Source organism: Pteronotus mesoamericanus, unplaced genomic scaffold, assembly GCF_021234165.1.
Source record: "Pteronotus mesoamericanus isolate MK-2021 breed Mesoamerican mustached bat unplaced genomic scaffold, CSHL_Meso_final contig_26, whole genome shotgun sequence".
Taxonomy (NCBI): domain Eukaryota; kingdom Metazoa; phylum Chordata; class Mammalia; order Chiroptera; family Mormoopidae; genus Pteronotus; species Pteronotus mesoamericanus.
Window position 1 is genome coordinate 5,218,767 of NW_026555109.1, and position 15,043 is coordinate 5,233,809.

Below are 15,043 nucleotides of genomic sequence, written 5' to 3' on the forward strand. Positions count from 1 at the left end.
AAAACTTTATGAAAGGGAGGTATTGTCAATCATATCTCACGACTGATCTCCAGACACAGCAGACCAGGGCATGTTCCCTCTCTTCGATGGGACAAGAGCCATCAGCCCCAGGGTAACTCAGAGAGCTTCGTAGGCCGCGCACTGGAAGCTGTGACACGTACGTAGTAAAGTTTCGCCGCGGCCGCAGCGACCCAGCTCCACCGGACAGGCTAGAGAGGTACCCCCGGATGTGGGAAGAACCTAAGTGGCGGCCTGCGACTGTGCGCCCTTCTCGCTTGGTCTTGCACCAGGCCCCCGAGCGCCGCGGACCGGCCTAGTGCGGCTCGCCTGTTCTAGCCGCCACTAGAGCCGCTAGGGCTGCCAGGCGCCATGGCCTCTCCGGAGTCCAGTGGTCGTCTGAGTAGAAGGCACAGCGTCGGTGCTCGTTCTCACAGGAAAAAGTGGGGTGACGAGCTGGGCCGCAGGGTGGAGGGAAGCGCTAGGGAAGCAAGGGACGAGTCTTCTCGGGGACAAAGCCTGATTTGGAGGAGCTCGAGCATATGCCGGTGGCTAATGTCTTGTAGCCCGTCTCCCTGCCACGCTCGGCACGGCTCCGGTCCCAAGAACGCTTTAGCCATCCCCTCGCCCCTGCACCCCCACCGTGCGTCCAAGATGGTCACCAGGAGGAGTCACGGTCAGCCCCGAAGCCTCCTCCTCTCCCTCCCTCCCTCCCTCTTGCCAGCTGTCCCGAAAATCCAGACCGCTGGTGGCTCAGCCGGCCAAATCAGGCCTGGGCGGGGTCCACGTCGGGGGTATCCTTTTCTATTTTCTTTTTTGTATTTGATATTAGTAATGATATCAATTCGTGCATTCCAAAGCCGGAGTCGGGGGCTCTGAGACAACTGCCCAAGTCTCACCCACCCAAGCCCCTCGAGCACCCAGAGCGTCCTGAGGAGTGAAGGAAGGGGTCACCCTGCCAGCCTCTGCCTACCCTCGCGGTGGCACGCTGCGGCTTCCGGCCGCGGACGGAGGGCGGGAGGTGGAGCCAGGAGGCCTGTTTGCGTTGACGGAAGTAGATGCTCGGCCCTCGGGAGCGCACGGGGGCCGGGGAGGCAGCCCAAGACGCGCAGGCAGGGGGCTCAGCCTTTTTCCTGCGGGCCGGAGCCATCTCCGCACACACCGGCGCGGCGCGGCGAACACCGCCCTGCGCGACTGTCTACTCCGACTCGGAGGCCCCCGAGCCGCCCCCACCCCTCACCCCGGAGCCGTGCTTCGCAGAGAAGGGCGGTGGGGACTCCACTCACCTCCCCGGGAGCCTGGGCTCCACGCTGGCCGGTACGCGGGAAGACGCCGGTGTCCGTCGTGGGCCGGCAGCCTCTGCCGCGCGCGAGGGTTTCAGGTGTGATTGAGGAAGAGAGGCCGGGGCCCATGGTGGGGGCGGTGGAGAGGGCAAGGGAAAGGGTCCGAGAATGTAGACCAGAAGCGCTGGGGCGTCTGGTGTGTCTGGACTGGCCCTCCAGCATTCCACCCTTAATAAGTCATTTACCAGGTTCTGTCTCAGTGGTCTTACTTATAGAATATAGATAACAGTTGTCATATGTGGAAAGCTTCTCTGAAAAGACTCTTCAAGATGTTTAGTTCTCCGATTTAAGTTCTCTGATCTAAGATTTAAAATATAATTGAAAAAGAATGTAACCTAGGCAGTATTCTTTCAAATGGAACGTTTAGTTTGCAAATCAGTTCAAATCATTGTTGTAGCGGTGCATTTAGAGCTGGCCATTTTATGAAATTTTTGTGTACAGTTTTGGACACAAGTAAACAATACTGTTGTTGCTTATGCTATGATCTTATGAGTAAATCTTTAATTTGAGCCTTACATCCTGCAATCATTCTTATTAGTAAATATTAAATAGCATTGCCTCACTTACCTGGATTAGGGAATTTACCTGCATTAGGGAACTTTAATTTTCACAGGTGAGAAATAGGTAGAAGAAGAGGTCCCTTGGCTAAAACTCCAGCTCTTGATTAGTAAGGCCATTCCTGGTAAGACCTCTTGTAATCAAGGCTCTTAAACCAGGGTTTACAGTAATGCCTGCCATGATTAGGCATTTAAAATGTATTTGTAAATGATACATCTACAAATGCTGGGCCATGGGGATACAATAGTCAGGAAAACCAGACTTGCAAGAGGCAGACATTCATCATATAAACAAACATATAAATGTAAAATTTTACCCTGGCTAAGACCTGTGACAGAAAGGTACCTGAGCATATAGCATGTACAGGGTGACCTGGAATATTTTGAAGAAGAGAGAAATCATCCCTTCCAGAAAGTGACATTTGAAGGATATTGGAAGGATAAGTGGAAGTTAACTGAACAAAGGAGGGTGATTGAGAATAAATAGCATTCAGAAAATGGAAAGTTGGTCAGTGTGGAGAGATTGCAGAGAGGAAGGGGGAGAGGGAGGATGATCAGATCAGGAATTGGCTTTTATTTCTAACAGTAGAGTGTTTTAGGCAGAGGAGTTAATATGATACAGCAGATACAAGGTATGAGAAAACTGAAAGCTATGGGCTACGTAGAGGAGGTACAGACTGCTTCTCTGTACCGCACTATCTCCTGAGGTTAGAGTTGCAACAGAATACAATAACTGGCATCTATAAAGTCTCTGTTATCAGTAATAATCTGTGCTTATTTCACTTGTTTGAAAGCCTGAGGACACAATAATACTAGTGCCCATGGCTTCATGGAAATCTCACTGAAGTGGGGAGAAAAGACAGGATCAGACAGATAATAAGGAAAGAAAATAACAATATAGTCGTAATTTGGGTCATGGGACTTAGATGATTTTTACTTCGTAGTATCTTGTGGTACTTTGCGATAGTTTTCTCTGATATGTTTTACTTATTTGGTAAAATCTATAGAACAGTTTTTCAAAGACAAATTTCTGTAAACAGTGGTTCAGTGAGAAAGTTTGCAAACCTCTCTAAATTTACTCTTGGCTTTTATTGATGATCAGTATAAAATATGCTTTTATGTTGATGATGTTTGCTATTTCTTTACTTCTCTCTTGGTAAAAGTGCAACCAAAGGCATCATTTTTCATCATTGATCGCTGTTTAAAAGCATTGAAACCCAAAACACAAACAACAAAACCAGACTCTTAAGTTTGTTATTAATCAATTGCTTTGTTTTTTCTTGTTTTTAGCTTCCGGAAGCTCAGCCCCCTTTGCATGCATACCTAGTAATTTCCCTTTGCTTATATTTTCGATATGGACATTTTCCTATATTGGTCCCAAATCAGCATCTTTCGTAGAATCCTGACACTGCCGCACAGGGAGCTGGTCCCACAGGTAAAATTACATTCATTCTGAGGAAGGAAGCTCTGGCAAAGTGGAAGCTAAGCTTGGGATGAATAGATAACAATGGCAGCACCTAGAACATTTCTGTCTTCTCCACCAGACTAACTTCTGTACATTTTGCTAATTGTCCTTTATCATGACCATATACTGCTCTCTTTCTTGCCCCATCCTAGGGCATCCCACCCACAACCCCAACGCTACAAATAATACCTCTGTCCACACTACGGCTTTTAGAGAAAGGCATGAGGATTAGAGTTAAAAAGTAGAAAATGCTGCTCTAGGACATCTGGTAAGGATCAGTGAAACCAGCTCTTCAGAAAATCAGAGTTTGGTCTGCACAACTTGAGGTACTCAGCTTCTCCTGCATCTTTCTCCACTGTCAACATCATGCCAGGAGTTGAGGGAAAAGGAGAGAGAAAGCATAACAGATTCCTCTCTAGAGATCCACTACATGTACCCATATGATTTCTTGGCCAGAAAAAAAAAGGGGGGAAAGTTTTGAAACCATCAAAGGTTCCATTGTTGCTGAAGCTCCTGCCAAACAGACCCTCCTGCAATTAACTATAAACTCTGGACAAATTACGTGAAGATTTAGATAGAGGACATTTAAGTATTCATTAAAAATAAAGAAAATAGAATTTTTCTAGGATATATGGAGTCCTCCTGGTACAGGGTTCTGTTTCCTTAAATTAGATGAAGGATATGCAGTACCTTCATTAATTTTTCCTCACAAACTCAGGGTAATCATCTGTTATTTCATATTATCTTAGTCATGGGTATTGTCATTTAGTATTTGTATGATGGATTTTATATAATCATTTTCCTGTAATCTGTGAAAGTTACTTTAATTTATAATTTTTTAAGTAAGCAAATAGGCAGAGATATTAACAGGTAAACATCCAACTGGTATCCAGTTTGCTGTTCCTTCACTAAAGCCTTGCAAAGTGGGCATGCTCTGCTCTGGCACCTGCATCAGGTTGTGTCTTACACCACCTGTAATGGTTTCATTCACTCATGTCTTCCTTTGGTATAAATTGCAGCTTCCTTGATGCTCTCAGTTGCTGTTTAAACTTTTCTCTTTTCTTCCCCAAAAGAATCAGTTTAGATTTGAAGTTTATTTTTTCCAGAGACTGATTAGAGGTTGGTGACCACGTGGATTTGATCCTGTTTTTTGTCAGTTGACAGATACTTAAAAAATTTAAATTCTGGGGAGATCCAGTATTGTGGTGGAGTAGTTGGATATTACACTCATCTCTTCCCAGGACCAAACTGGAATTATGACTAAAATATAGAGCAGTCAATCTTAATAACCAACTGAAGACTGAAGAGAAGCCTTATAACCCAGGATTTACAGAAGCCACATTGAGATTGGTTGGAAGGGTGTAGAAGAGAAAAGGGCTGGCCCTGCTCCCATGGATGGTAGCTGAGATTCTGGAGGAATATCTCAGCTGGAAAGGTTCCCTCTGGGGTTGTTGGATCTCAACCCCAAGTTTGGCTGCCCAACCCAGAGCACCAGAGCCAAGAAAAGGCTGCCACGTAACATCTGGTTGTGAAAATCAGCAGGGATTCTGTTCTCCAGGGAGAGACAGAAGTCTGCTGGAAAAACAGGCACCCTTCTCAAGGGCTAACACATAAAATCTTGTTCAGAGCCACTGACCTTGGACTTCAGGAAAGAGTGGGTGGAGTGGACTAAAGCTGCATGGAGAAACGGGGGTTTGTGGCTTTGGTGAGAAGAGTGAAGGGACAGTCACCAGGATACCTGTGCTGGGTGACTGTTCCACACTGCAGACACCATCTTTCTTGGGTAGAGCTCTCCCTTCCATATGGCATCAGCCTGGGGGAAAGAAAAAAACCTGCTCCCTGGACACCCTGTAGCTCTACCCTGTGAAGCTTGCACCCTGCTGAGGAGTCAGCTGCCTGGGCTGAGGTATAGAGGTCTGGGAGGACTCAGGGGATATAGTGACTGAGCTTTGTGGTTTTGGAGTCGGGGGCCATTCCCACCACTTTCCCAGGAACCTAACTGGTACCTCCCTCTCACAGGAGATCCACTAGCCTCATCCTTCTGACTCTTGGTAACCCTACTCTGCTGACATTGGGCTCCTGGTATAATCTGGGACAGACTGAGTTGTGCAGCTCTAGGACAGGGGCTGTTTTCCCCTTGCATACACAAACAATGCAGAGCCCTCCCTTCACACAACTAAACCTTGGTCTGTTTGGGCCTCATAATCTCTGTTGGCTTATCCTGATGACTCCCTGAGACTGTTCCTCCACAAAGGTCTGCAAAACACCCAGTGGGTGGCAGCTAGGTTTATATACTCTTGATGTGACTTTAGCTGTGTAGCCTCATACGCAACCAAGATTGAACCTGTTTTGATCTGGTGAACACTATTTACCCCTACCTAGTGACTCACTGAGAACCTCATTGCAACTTGAGTTCCTCCAGAGGCCCTTCATTGACAGCCTAACAGGCAGCCAGCAGCCAGAAGCCAGAAGCAGGTGGAGGTGGATTTTGGGGTCCCTTGGGACTTTTGCTGAAATGTCCCTGGACCGGGTGCTGATAAAAGCTGGCTGTGGTGTGCAGCTTGGTCCTTCCTGAAAACACCCAGGCTCAGCAGAGGCAGCCACAAACTGTGGACCACTTTGTACCTCCAAATAGGTTGCCCAGGGCCAGTCACAGGCAGTGTCTGACATTGGTCTGAACCAGAGTACCTCCAAAGAGGCCTCAGAAACAATACTGAGTGGCCAGCTTCAGACAGTGTCAGAGCAAGATACAAATAGTTTCAAAACCAGCATATCCAGAAGGAGAGCCCCAAGATCTCCAAGCAGGCACCAAGCATGACAGAGGTGTATTCTGCTTCATGTGGTCAGCACCTGCACAGCAGATTGTACACTGAGGCACAGATTGATTCTCATAGTCAAGTAGGCTGAAGGTTTTTCCCTTGCATGAACAGGCCAGTAGAAATCAAGACTCAGTTACAACAGGAGGGCCCACATAACTCACACAAGGGACATTCCTAGAGTACCCACATCAGGTAATCGAAGCTGGGCCACTGCTCCCACAGGACACCTACTGCATAAGGCCATTCTACCAAGCCTAGGAGTCATAGCCGATCTACCTAATACATAGAAACAGGGAGGCACCCAAAATGGGGAGGCAAAAAAAATACACCCCAAATGAAAGAACAGGAGAAAACTCCAGAAAAAGAACTAACTGAAATGGTTATAAGGATGCTCAAGGAACTTACTGAGAAACTTCAACAAAGAGTAAGCATAAAGCACATAGAAACCACAAAAAATAAACATTCAGAAGTGAAGAATACAACATCTGAAATGAAAAATGCACAAAAGGAATAAACAATAGGATGGTTGAAACAGGATTTGAAGACAAAGTAGCAGAAAACATCCAATCAGAGCAGCAAAAATAAAAAAGAAAGATAGTTTAAGGGACATTTGGGACAGCATGAAGCATAACAACATCTGTGTCATAGAGCTACCAAAAGGAGAAGAGAGAGAGAGAGCAAGGGATTGAGAACCTATTTGAAGAAATAATGGCCAGAAACTTCCCTACCTGGTAGAGGGAAAAGACACACTTGTCCAGGAAGTGCAGAAAGTCCCCAAAAAGCTGGACCCAAAGAAGCCCGCAACAAGACACATCATAATTAAAATAGTAATGGTTAAAGAAAAAGATAATCTCAAAAGCATCAAGAGAAAAACAGTTACCTACAAGGGAGCTCCCATAATACTGACAGCTGACTTCTCAACAGAAACATTTCAGGCCAGAAGGCTATGGTGTGAAATATTCAAAATGATGAGAAGCAAGAACCTGCAACTGAGACTACTTTAACCAGCAAGGCTATTATTTAAAATTGAGGAAGTAAAAGAGCTTCCCAGACAAGAAAAAGGCAGAGTTCTTTACCACTAAACCAGTATTACAAAAAAATGTTAAGGAGCCTTCTTGAAGAAGAAGGAGAAGAGGAAGAAGAATAAGAAGGAAAGGGAGGAGGAGGAGTTGAAGGAGGAGGAGAAGAAGATGAAGAAGGAGAAGGAGAAAGAGAAAGCAAAAATATAGTGAAAAGAGTAAAATGGCAATGAATACATACCTATCAATAATCACTTTAAATGGCTTAAATGCTCCAGTCAAAAGATATATAGGGCAGCAGAATGGATAAGAAAACAAGACCCATACATATGCTGCTTACAAGAGTCCTACCTTAGAATAAAGCTACTAAAAGTAAAGGGATGGACAAAGATATTTCATGCAAATGGAAAAGGAAAAAAAAAAAAGCTGGGGTAGCAATACTTGTGATGACAAAATAGACTTTAGGCTATAATAAGGCTGTAATAAGAGACAAAGGGTATAATAAGAGACAAAGAAGGACACTGGATTACAATAAAGGGAGCAGTCCAGCAAGAGGATATAATCCTTGTAAATATTTGTGCACCCAACATAGGAGCACCTAAATATATAAAGCTAATCTCGGACGTAAAAGAAGAGGTTGACAATAATACAGTCTCAGTAGGGGGTTTTAACACTCCATTAACATCAATGGGTAGATCTTCCAGGTAGAAACTCAACACGGAAGCCACAGCCTTAAATGACTCACTAGATCAGATGGATTTAATTGATATCTTCTGAGCAATTCACCCTAAAGCAGCAGAATATACATTCTTTTTAATTGCACATGGAACACATTTTGGGATAGACCACATATTAGGCCACAAAACAAGTTTCAGTAAATTTAAGAAGATTGAAATCTAATCAAGCATGTTTTCTGAATGGAATGATATGAAAGAGGAAATCAATCACAAGAATACTGAAAAAACACAAAGATATGCAAGCTAAAAATCGTTTCTAAACAATAAATTGGTTAACAATGAGATCAAGGAAGAAATCAAAAGATGTACTTTGCAAGAAACAAAAATGAGACAAAACAACTCAAAATCTATGGGACACAGTGAAAGTAGTCATTAGAGGAAAATTCATACATTAAGGGTCTACCTCAAGAAACAAGAAAAACTTCAGATAAATCTAACTTTCCACTAAAAGAGACTAGAGAAAGAACAAAGAAGAAAATCTAAGGCAAGTAAAGGAAAGGGAATAACAAAGATCACTACAGACATAAACAGTGTCTAAAAAAAAGAATACACCAGATCAATGAAACCAAGAGTTGATTTTTTGAAAAGAAAGACTAGATTGACAAACCTCAACCAGACTCATCAAGAAAAAAAGAGAGGACTCAAATAAGTAAAGTCAGAAGTGGAAGAGGGAAGGTAAAAACTCATACCACAGAAATACAAAGGGTTGTAAGAATAATTATGAACAAATACATGCTAAGAAATTGGACAATCTGAATGAAATGGATAAATTCCTACAAACATACAATCTTTTAAAACTGAATCAGGAAGAATCAGAAAATCTGAATAGACAGATTACCACTAATGATATTGAAGCAGTAAAAAAAAACAAAACCAAAAAACAAACAAACAGAACACCCCAAAACAAACAAAAACCCCTCCCAGTACACAAAAGTCCTGGGTTAGATGACTTCACACGTGAATTTTACCAAACATTCAAAGAACACCTATCCTCAAACTACTTAAGAAAATGCAAGAGGAGGAAAGTATCCCAAGCTATTTTCTAAGGCCAGCATTATCCTAATTCCAAAACCAGATAAAGACATTCCAAATAGAGAAAATTATAGGTCACATTCCTTGTTTAACATAGATGCAAAAATCCTCAACAAAATATTAGCAAACTGAATCCAGCAATTCATTAAAAGAGATCCCATACCATGAACAAAGGGCTTATATTCCTGGGCTGCAAGGTTGGTACAATATCTGCAAATCAATAAATGTGACACATAACATAAACAAAATGAAGGATAAATACCACATGATCATATCAATAGATGTATAAAAAACATTCGATAAAATCCAGCACCATTTTATGATAAAAACTCAGCAAAGTGGGAACAGATGGAACATACCTCAACATAATAAAGGTCTTATATGACAGACCCGCATCAACATACTCAATGGGCAAAAACTACAAGCATTTCCCTTTGATATTGGGAACAAGACAGGATATCCTCTTTCACCACTCTTATTCAACGTAGTACTAGCCACAGCAATCAGACGAGAAAAAGAATAAAAGATTCAAATTTTAAAGGAAGTAAAACATCATTTACAGGTGACATGAAACTGTACGTAGGGAATCCTAAAGATTCCAACATAAAACTACTAGTACTCATAAATGAATACAATAAAGGAGCAAGATATAAAAGAAAGATCCAGAAATCAGTTGCATTTTTATACACCAATAATGAACTATCAGAAAGAGATACTGAGAAAACAGTCATAATGCCATAAAAATACCTAGGGATAAATGTAACCAACGATGTAAAAGACCCGTACTTGGGAAATTATAACACACCAAAGAAAGACATTGAAGAAGCTATAATAGGTGGAAGCATATACTGTGTTCATGGACAGGAAGATACAACATCATTAAAGTGTCTATAATACCCAAAGCAATCTATAGATTAAGTGCAATTTTTAAGATACCAAGGATGTATTTTACAGAACGAGAAAAATATTCCAATGATGCATCTGATAAGAGGTTAATATCCAAAATCTATAAAGAACTATACAACTCAAAAACCCTCAAAATACAACCCAATTAAAAAATGGAAGAAGAACCTGAGTAGACACTTCTACAAAAAGGATACACAGGTGGCCCATAGACATGAAAAAAATGCTCACTATCACTAGCCATCAGAGAGATGCAAATTAAAACCACAATGAGATACAACCTCACACCTGTCATAATGTCATCAATAAGTTTTGGTGAGGATATATATAGAAAAGAGAACTCTTGTGCACTCTTGGTTGATATGCAGATTTGTGCAACCACTAGGGAAAGCAGTATGGAGTTACCTCAGAAAAATAAAAATGGAACTGCTTTTTCACCCAGGAGTTCCAGTTCTGGGAATATATCTGAAGAAACCTGAAACTAATTTGAAAGACAATATGCATCACTATGTTAATTGCAATACTATTTACGATAGCTAAGATTTATAAGGAAACCAAGTGCCCATCAGTAGATGAGTGGATAAAAAAGCAGTGGTACATTTACACAATGGAATACTACACGGTTGTAAAAAAGAACTGTTTTCTTTATTTTTTTAATTTATTTTTTCAAATATATTTATCTCTGCCTACCCCCCACCACTTTTCCTTGCCCCCTCCCTCCCTCCCTCCTTCCCTCAGCTCTTCCCCTTTGGTTTTGTCCATGAGACCTTGCTATATGTTCCTCGACTTTCCCCTTCCCTTCCTTTTCCCCCGCCCCCCCCTTCCCTCATGTCTCTGTTGGTTTCTTTTCCTTTCAGTGTTGCTGGTCTTATTTTCCTTGCATCTTTGTATTGTTGGTTAAGTTCCACTTATAGGTGAGATCATTTGGTATTTGGCTTTCACTCCCTGGCTTATTTCACTTAGCATGATGCTCTCCAGTTCCATCCATGCTGTCGCAAAGTTTAGTAGTTCTTTTTTTCTTTCTGCTGTGTAGTATTCCATTGTGTATATGTACCATAGTTTTTTGATCCAGTCATCTACTGATGGGCATTTAGGTTGCTTCCAACACTTGGCTATTGTAAATTGTGCTGCTATGAACATTGGGGTGCATAGGTTCTTTTGTATTGGCGTTTTGGTGTTCTCAGGGTATAGTCCCAGCAGGGGAATCACTGGATCAAAAGGCAGTTCCATTTTCAGCTTTCTGAGAAAATTCAACACTGCTTTCCATAGTGGCTGCACCAGTCTGCATTCCCACCAACAGTGGACTAGGGTTCCCTTTTCTCCACAGCCTCGCCAGCACCTGTTGTTTGTTGATCTGTTTATGATGGCCATTCTGACCGGTGTGAGGTGGTACCTCATGGTGGTTTTGATCTGCATTTCTCTGATGGCTAGTGATGCAGAGCATCCTTTCAAATGCCTCTGGGCACTCTGTATCTCCTCCTTAGAAAAGCATCTGCCCAGGTCCCTTGCCCATTTTTTGATTGGATCGTTTGTCTTCTTGGAGTAAAGTCGAGTGAGTTCTTTGTATATCTTGGAGATCAAACCTCTATCTGATGTATCATTAGCAAATATATTTTCCCAAATGGTTGGCTCCCTTTTCATTTTGCTGATGTTTTCTTTAGCCGTGCTGAAGCTTCTTATTTTGATGAGGTCCCACTTGTTTATTCTTTCCTTTATGTCCCTTGCTTTAGGAGACATATCGGTGAAAAAAATTGCTGCGTGGGATATCTGAGAGTTTCCTGCCAATGTTCTCCTCGAGGACTTTGATGGTGTTGCGACTTATATTTAAGTCTTTTATCCATCTTGAGTTTATTTTTGTGTATGGTGTCAGCTGATGATCCAATTTCAGTTTTTTGTATGTAGCCATCCAGCTCTCCCAACACCATTTGTTGAAGAGGCTGTTATTGCTCCATTTGATGCTTCTGCCCCCTTTGTCGAATATTAGATGTCCATAGAGACCTGGGCTTATTTCTGGGCTTTCTATTCTGTTCCACTGGTCTGTGGGTCTGTTCTTGTGCCAGTACCAGATTGTTTTGAGTATAGTGGCTTTGTAGTAGAGTTTGATGTCTGGTATTGTGATCCCTCCTACTTTGTGTTTCTTTCTCAAAATTGCTGCGGCTATTCGAGGTCGTTTATGGTTCCATATAAATTTTTGAAATGTCTGTCCTATTTCTGTGAAATACGTCATTGGTATCTTAATAGGGATTGCGTTGAATCTATGAATTGCTTTTGGTAGTATGGACATTTTAAGGATATTAATTCTTCTAATCCAAGTGCACGGTATATGCTTCCATTTATTTGTGTCTTCCTTAATTTCTTTTTTCAATGTTGCATAGTTTTCTGCATACAGGTCTTTTCTGTCTTTGGTTAAATTTATCCCTAGGTACTTTATCTTTTTTCATGCTATATCGAATGGTATATTTTTCCTGATTTCTTCTTCTTCTATTGCATTGCTGGTGTACAAAAACGCCTTTGATTTCTGAATGTTGACTTTGTATCCTGCTGTTTTGCCAAATTCACTTATTAGGTTGAGGAGTTTTTTGGTAGAGTCTACAGGGTTCTCTATGTACACTATCATGTTATCTGCAAACAATGATAGTTTGACTTCCTCCTTTCCTATTTGGATGCCTTTTATCTCTTTCTCTTGTCTGACCGCTGTGGCTAGGACTTCCAATACGATGTTGAAAAGAAGCGGTGAGAGCGGACATCCTTGTCGTGTTCCCGATCTTAGTGGGAAAGCTTTCAGTTTTTGCCCGTTGAGTATGATATTGGCTGTAGGTTTTTCATATATGGGGTTTATTACATTGAGGAATGCCCCATTGATTCCCATTTTGCTGAGTGTTTTGATCATAAATGGGTGCTGTACCTTGTCAAATGTTTTTTCTGCATCTATCGAGATGATCATGTGGTTTTTGTCTTTTCTTTGATTTATGTGGTGTATCACGTTTACTGATTTGCATGTATTGAACCATCCCTGCATGCCTGGGATGAATCCCACTTGATCGTGATGGATAATCTTTTGAATGTATTGCTGGATGCGGTTTGCCAATATTTTGTTGAGGATTTTAGCATCTATGTTCATCAGCGAAATTGGCCTGTAGTTTTCTTTCTTTGTAGGGTCTTTATCTGGTTTTGGGATCAGGGTGATGCTGGCCTCATAGAAGGAGTCTGGGAGTCTTCCCTCCTCTTGGATTTTTTGGAATAGTCTGAGAAGGACAGGGGTTAGCTCTTCCTTAAATGTTTTGTAAAATTCTCCTGGGAAACCGTCTGGCCCTGGGCTTTTGTGTGCTCGGAGTTTCTTGATGACTGCTTCAATTTTCCCAACTGTTATCGGTCTGTTCAAGCTTTCTGTTTCTTCCTCCTTCAGTGTTGGAAGATTATACTTTTCTAAAAATTTGTCCATTTCATCAAGATTTTCAAATTTTTTGGCATATAATTGTTCATAATAGTTTCTGATGATCATTTGTATTTCTGTGGTATCAGTTGTTATTTCTCCTCTTTCATTTCTGATATTATTAATTTGGGTCCTCTCCCTTTTTTTCTTGATGAGTCTGCTTAAAGGCTTGTCAACTTTATTTATCTTTTCAAAGAACCAGCTTCTGGATTTGTTGATCCTCTGAATTGTTCTTTTCGTCTCTATGTCATTCAGTTCTGCTCTAATCTCGACTATTTCCTTCCTTCTACTTGCTCTGGGATTTATTTGTTGTTGTTTCTCCAGTTCTTCAAGTTGTAGTGTTAGGTCTTTTATTTGAAATGTTTCTATCTTTTTAAGGTAAGCCTGTATTGCTATGAACTTCCCTCTCAGGACCGCCTTTGCTGTGTCCCATAGGTTTTGGGCTGTTGTCTGTTCATTTTCATTTGTTTCCAGAAATTTTTTGATTTCTTCTCTTATCTCATTATTGACCCATTCATTGTTTAATAGTGTACTGTTCAGTCTCCATGAGTTTGCAAGTTTTTGAAGTTTCTCTTTGAGGTTGATTTCGAGTTTCAAGGCCTTGTGGTCTGAGAAAAAGTTTGGTATTATTTCAATTTTCCTGAATTTAGTGAGGCTTGCTTTGTGTCCTATCATGTGGTCTATCTTTGAAAAACTGCCATGAGCATTTGAAAAGAATGTGTATTTTTCTTCTTTGGGATGTAAGGTTCTATATATGTCAGTGAAGTCTCTTTGATTCAGTGTGTCATTCAGCGCCACGATATGTTTATTAATGTTTTGTTTGGAAGATCTGTCCATTTTTGACAGTGGGGTGTTGAAATCCCCTACTATCAGTGTGTTGCTGTCTATATCTTTTTTGAAGTCATCCAACAATTTCCTTATAAACTTGGGGGCTCCTATATTGGGAGCATATAAGTTTACAATGTTGATGTCTTCTTGATAGATTCTTTCTTTAAGTATGATAAAGTGCCCCTCTGGGTCTCTCTTTATGGCCTTTGCTTTGAAATCTACTTTGTCTGATACAAGTATGGCAACGCCAGCCTTTTTCTCATGTCCATTTGCTTGGAATATTATTTTCCATCCCTTTACTTTCAATCTGTGTAGGTCTTTTGCTCTGAGGTGGGTCTCTTGTAGGCAGCATATGTGTGGGTCGTGTTTTCTTATCCATTCAGCTACCCTGTGTCTTTTGATTGGGGCATTTAGTCCATTCACATTGAGAGATACTACTGATAGAAACTTACTTATCTTTTCTCTTTGTACTTGTGTTCCTCTCTCTCTCATTCTTTTCCTTCATCTGCTTAAACTAGTCCCCTTAGCATATCTTGGAGTGCTGGTTTGGTAGAGATGTATTCTTTTAGCTTTCTTTTGTCTGGGAAGCTCCGTATTTCTCCTTCTATTTTAATGGAGAGCCTAGCTGGGTAGAGCAGCCTTGGCTGTAGGCCCTTGCTTTTCATGGCTTGGAATATTTGTTGCCATTCCCTTCTGGCTTGTAGTGTTTCTGTTGAGAAGGCAGCTCCTAGGCGATTCGGGGCCCCCTTGTATGTTACTTTCTCCTTCTCCCTTGCTGCCTTGAGGATTCTCTCTTTGTCTTTGACATTTGCCATTTTAATGATGATATGACTTGGAGTGGACCTCCTTGGGTCCTTCTTGAGTGGGGTCCTCTGTGCCTCCTGGATCCATGAGAGCCTTTCTCTCCTCA

General features: G+C 41.7%; 1 protein-coding gene across 6 annotated transcripts in view; it reads left to right on the forward strand.

Annotated features, from left to right (window-relative positions):
- The first annotated feature begins 72 nt into the window (after window positions 1–72).
- The window catches only part of BIVM (basic, immunoglobulin-like variable motif containing), a 95,296-nt gene continuing 80,325 nt past the window's right edge, over window positions 73–15,043 (forward strand). For 2 of the 6 annotated variants that reach the window (XM_054574375.1, XM_054574369.1), the window contains exon 1: window positions 73–157. The gene's annotated coding sequence lies outside the window, so the exon portion shown is untranslated. Of the gene's footprint in view, window positions 158–1,186; window positions 1,379–3,193; window positions 3,333–15,043 lie in introns of those variants that run through there. The other 4 variants (XM_054574370.1, XM_054574373.1, XM_054574372.1 and 1 more) reach the window with 4 other exon arrangements.